Source organism: Microtus oregoni, unplaced genomic scaffold, assembly GCF_018167655.1.
Source record: "Microtus oregoni isolate MIOR12 unplaced genomic scaffold, Mior012 000055F_ref0000237, whole genome shotgun sequence".
Taxonomy (NCBI): Eukaryota; Metazoa; Chordata; class Mammalia; order Rodentia; family Cricetidae; genus Microtus; species Microtus oregoni.
The window spans coordinates 2626022-2632086 of NW_024543831.1; positions in this window are offsets into that span (position 1 = coordinate 2626022).

Below are 6065 nucleotides of genomic sequence, written 5' to 3' on the forward strand. Positions count from 1 at the left end.
ATGAATGAATGAATGAATAAATGAATAAATAAATAAATGTCCCCAAGAAACCAACAGACCAGACTTGGAAGGGATGCCCAAGGTTGTCAGACCATCACCACAGACCTAACTAAACATTGCTCATAGCATCCTGTACCCGAACTTGGGGTATATGCTGGAGAGAGAATTCAGCAGTTATCCACACTGCGCTTTCAGAGGACCAGAGCTTGATTCCCAGCATCCGCGTGGCAGTACACAGCTGGTTGTAACTCCAGTTCCAGAGGATCTGGCGCTCTCTTCTGGCCTCCACTGGCACCAAACACACATATGGTGCACAGACATACCTGCAGGCAAAACACTCAAATACAAGAACCATGGCATTTCTATATGTGTGGTGTTGGGGTAATGGTTGCTTTTTCCTAAGGACTGCAGGTCATATCCTGGGGTTGGTTTGCCAAGTTCAGCAGCTCACTGGAGCAATAGAAGTTAGTTCCACTGCCAAGTTAATGTGTCCTGGCTGAGCTTTTATTTCTTTAGTTTTTTAACTGAAAATTGCTGTCCTGAGACTCCTGGAACTTCTCAGTCCTGTTTCCAGAGTGTAGGGTTACAGGTGCTCACCATCAGCCCATCTGGATCCGTTTGCTTTCTTTGACAGTGGTTCCAACTCTTGTTACCATGATGGCCAAACATTTTCTGTGACTCTCCTTTGTCCCTTAAAGGCTAGAAATTGATGTGTTGACTGGAATTTGGGCAACAGTTACCAATTCCTCAGGTACTTCCCTCATTTAATTGACTAAGTTTTTATGATATACTAGATAATTGCATAAATATATCTCTATATTGATCTAGTGTTTACAAATGTAGCCTAGGTAGGCCCTGCGTTCAGGTCATACTCTGGCCTTCTTAGTGCTATGGTTCTATATGTGTGTTGAATGCCTATTATGCTATGTATCATTTATCTGTTTGATTTAAATAAAGTGTTTTTGATTAAATAAATAAATAAATAAATAAGAAGAAGAAGAAGAAGAAAGAAAAGTTATGTTCCAGGCCAGCCTGAGGTACACCAAAAGCCCTCCTAACTGTTGTTCTTTAAAACGTTTTTCTAGGGTGGTGGCAACACACATCTTTAATCCCAACACTCAGGAGGCAGAGGCAGGTAGATGGATCTCTGTGAGTTTGAGGCCAACCTGGTCTACAGAGTTAGTCCCAGGACAGCTAGGGCTACACAGAGAAACCCTGTCTTGAAAAATTCAAAAGAAAAAAATTATTTTTTTGCATGTGATTTCAGGTGCTCTCAGAGGTCATAAGCCTCATATTCTCAGAACCTGGAGTTAGAGTCAGTTGTCTGAAGTGAATGCTGGGCACTGGGTCCTTTGCAAGAATAACCTGGTCCAGCCAGGCGGTGGTGGCGCATGCCTTTAATCCCAGCACTTGGGAGGCAGAGGCAGGCAGATCTCTGTGAGTTCGAGACCAGCCTGGTCTACAAGAGCTAGTTCCGGGACAGGCTCCAAAACCACAGAGAAACCCTGTCTCAAAAAAACAAGAAAAAAAAAAGAATAACCGGGTCCTGTCTTTCCATTTCTTTCCTTTTCTTTGTTTATTTTAAGCAGGGTCTCACTATATGTTCCTAACTGGCCTAGAACTCGCTATGTAAACACGGCTGACACCAAATTTAAACATGTCTGCTTGCCTCTACATTCTGGGATTTTTTTTTTTTTTTTGGCTTTTCAAGACAGGGTTTCTCTGTGGCTTTGGAGCCTGCCCTGGAACTAGCTCTGTAGACCAGGCTGGTCTCGAACTCACAGAGATCCGCCTGCCTCTGCCTCCCTAGTGCTGGGATTAAAGGCGTGCGCCACCAACACCCGGCTTACATTCTGGGATTAAAGGTAGTGTCACCACCGCCTAGTAGCGGCAACTACCTTTAATCCCAGCGCTTGAGAGGCAGAGACAGGCAGATGTCTGTGAGTGCGAGACCTGCCTGGTCTACAGAGAGAGTTCTAGGACACAAAGAAACCTTGTCTCGAAAAACAAGAAAAAAGAATAGGTATGTGCCACCACACCAAGAGCCATATGCACCACCACCACCCCATCCCCAGAGGGTTTCTTTCTGTAGCCCTAGCTGTCCTGGAACTCACTCTGTACACCAGCCTGGTCTTGAACTCAGAGATCCACGTGCCTTTGCCTCCCGAATGCTGGGATTAAAGGTGTGCGCGTTACTACCCAAAGAATATCCACCCTTAACCATGCTGAATCATCTCTCCAATCTCTCCAGCCTCTTTTCCACTTTTTTTTTTTTTGTGGGGACAGGAGCTGGGATTGCAGGACCAGCTGATTTTTTTTTATTTGAACAGATGTCACCAAATCACTACCAAAATATTTTTTTTTAATTTACCGTCTAAAGCTGAATGGTGGTGGCACTTGCCTTTAATCCCAGTAGGGGATGGGGGGTTGATGGGATGGCGGGAAGGCAGGCTGAGGCAGGCAGATCTCTATGAGTTCCAGGCTAGCCTCGTCTACAAAGTAAGTTCCAGGACAGCCTGGGGTGTTACATAAAGAAATCTTGTCGGGGGGAGGGGGATTACAGTCTAACCTTCACCAACATATTACCAGTAATAAAGGAAGGGAGGGGAGAGGGAAGAGGAGGAAGAAAGGGGTAAACTACATGACACTTAAATATTATTGGGATTTTCCTTGGTTGATTGGTTGGGTTAGGCTAGGAGTTCTGTTTTGTTATTTTTTTTATTTTTGATTTTTGATTGCCCTGGCTGTCCTGGAACTCACTCTGTAGACCAGGCTGGCCTCGAACTCACAGAGATCCACCTGCCTCTGCCTCCTCGAGTGCTGGGATTAAAAGAGAGCATCACCATGCCCTTCTTTTTTCTTTTTAATTATGTGCATGTGTGTGGTCTGTTTGTGGGTTTGTACAAGTGAATAAAGTTGCCCATGAAGGCCAGAGTGCTGGATAGCCCAGGGGCTGGGGTTACAGGGAGCTGGGATCTGCCTGATATGGGAGCTGGGAATTGAACTCCTGTCCTCTGCAAGAGCAGTGAATGCTCTTAACTACGGAGCCATCTCTGGCCCAGGTTGGTCCTGAACTCCCCATCTTCCTGCCTCTACCTCCAAAGTGTATTCTGTCACACTAGCTAGCGATGGGCTTCAATTTACATTTCCTCACTATTAGTAAAGTTTGTAATATATGAATATTGCCCATTGAATTTCTTCTGTGAACTACTTCTCTATATTCTTTATATCCTCTATATTGTTTGGACAGTTTCATTGATTTGTGGTGGTTCCTTGTGTATTGTAGCCATTAACCCTTTGTCTCCCCATAGTGTAGCAAATGATTCCTAACACGTGGCTTGTGTTTTATCTTTTTAAATGTCCCTTTTTTCCGCTCGGGAGTTGTGGTAATACCATCGACAGCTAGTCTTCACTGAGTGTTCACAGCATGCCACACCCCATTCTAAGTGAAAGACCTGGATAAATCCAGACCCCCTTCTTGCAGAAAAAATAGAGCCAAAAATCTAAGCAGGGAGAGAAGAATCAAAAAATCTAGATTAAGTGGTTCAGTGACTCTGTTTCAGGAATTATCTGAAGATAAAGTTAGATTATAATCTGGAGAAACAGGGAGTTACCCCCTTGTGATTATCACTGGTATTTTTGGAATTTTTCAATGATCACTGGTATTTTCAGAATTTTCCAATGACGCCCTCCCTACCCTCTTTGGATGGTTTCTCCCCTTAAATACCCCTTCTCCCAGCTACTTGGGGTTGAACCTTCTACCCCTGCGTGGGAAATGAGTTTCGGCCCCAGTGCACTGGTTCCTGACCTGTCAATAAACCTCATGTAATTGTAGCAAGGACTGTCTCTTGTGAGTTCCTAGGGGGTTGTGTTATCCCGAGACTTGAGTGAGAGTCTCCCTGCTCTGGAGGTCTTTCATAAGTGCTTTACACAAATTACTTCATTAAGGTTTTTCCTTTTGTTCTTCTGACATAGGATCTCACTAAATAGCTCTTGCTGGTCTGTGGCTTGCTTTGTACACAGATCAAGCTAGACCAGGCCAACCTAGGACAGTGGGAAGCCTGCTAAGTGTTGAGATTAGAGGTGTGTGTCCCCACAAGGCTCAGGTCACTGTTACCCTGGTTCACAAACGAGGGACTCTGAAACAAAAAGGAAGGTCAAGTAAGGAGACTGCTTCCCCGATAAGTGGGAGAACCAGGACGCTGCTTTTGAGTCTGCAGACATGCTGCGTATTTAAGGGGAAGCCCGTCCAATTGTTTTGTTTTGTTTTGTTTTCCATAAGTTTTATTAAGGATGCCTTTTTAAAAAAAGGTACATTGCCTTCAGGCCAGAAGAGTTCAGATTTCATTATAGATGGTTGTGAGCCAGCATGTGGTATCTGGGAATTGAACTCAGGACCTCTGGAAGAACAACCAGTGCTCTTAACCTCTGAGCCATCTCTCCAGTCACCCTAAGGAGACTTTCTTTAGCATAAGGCTCTGAAAATATTCTATTTTTTCCCTAGTTCTATTTTAATGTTAAGCTCTTTAGTGTATCTGAAGCTTATTTTTGGATGAGATGTGGATTTGGATTCCTCTCCTTCCAAGTGGATTGCTGATTGTCCCAATGGCAGTTATTGAACAATGCATCTACTCTCTGATATGAATGCTGTCTTTTTTATTGATATTTATTGATCTCTACATTTTTCTCTGCTCCCCTCCCTGCCTCTCTCCTCCCCCTGCAGTCCTCCCCCAAGGTGCCCATGCTCCCAATTTACTCAGGAGATCTTGTCTTTTTATACTTTCTACCTCCCATGTAGATTAGATCTATGTAAGTCTCTCTTAGTGTCCTCATTGTTGTCTAGGTTCTCTGGGATTGTGGTTTGTAGGCTGGCTTTGCTTTATGTTTAAAAACCACCTATGAATGAGTACATGTGATAATTGTCTTTCTGTGTCTGGGTTACCTCACTCAAAATAATGTTTCCTAGCTCCATCCATTTTCCTGCAAAATTCAAAATGTCGCTATTTTTTTCTGCTGTGTACGACTCCATTGTGTAAATGTACCACATTTTTCTTATCCATTCTTCTTCAATCAAGGGGCATTTAGGTTGTTTCCAGGTTCTGGCTATGACAAACAATGCTGCTATGAGCACATGTCCTTGTGGCACGATTGAGCATCCTTTGGATACATACCCAAAAGTGGTATTACCGGGTCTTGAGGAAGGTTGTTTCCTAATTTTCTGAGAAATTGTCACACTGACATCTAAAGGGGTTGTACCAGTTTGCATTCCTACCAGCAGTGCAGATCCTTTCCCCCACAACCTCTCCAGCATAAGTTGTCATCAGTGATCCAAGATAAAAAACCAGTGTCTTGGAGAGCTAATATTGGAAAGTTTTCCAAAGCAATTGATCCTTAGTCTGATTGATGATGAGAAGTGATCGGGTGGGTCATAAGGATTCATGGCAAGAAACCGTCAAAGGCACAAACAAAGATGTGGAAGAGACAGCCACCTCCTGCCAGATGCTCTGGAGAAAAGAGGCTGCAGGTCTCCCTGCTGGAACCTGGTGAGTTTGTGGCACGCTCTCATGCCCTTAATCTTGCGCCTCCAATCTCTGCTTGTGAAAATACTTCCAATTTTAAGGTTTAGATTAAATGCCACCTCTTCTATAGTCAGTTCCCATATATATATATTCTATTTTTTTGTTTTTCTTTTTCGTTTTTTGTTTTGGTTTGCTTTGGTTTGGGTTTTTGTTTGTTTGTTTGTTTTCCAAGACAGGATTTCTCTATATAGCTCTGGCTGTCCTGGAACTCACTTGTAGACTAGACTCACAGAGATCCTCTTGCCTTAGCCTCTGAGTGTGGAATTCAAGGCGTGTACCACCACCCTGGTATGTTTGTTTTTGGGGGTAGAGTTTCTCTGTGTAGTCTTGGATATCTTGGAACTAACTACGCAGACCAAACTGCTCTTGAATCAGCAAATTCTCCTGCCTTTGCACAGGTTAAAGGCATATGCCCCAACCGTGTTATACCCCAAATTCTTAACACCACACTGTGCAAAAATCACAGTTCTCCCTGGCGGAATCTTT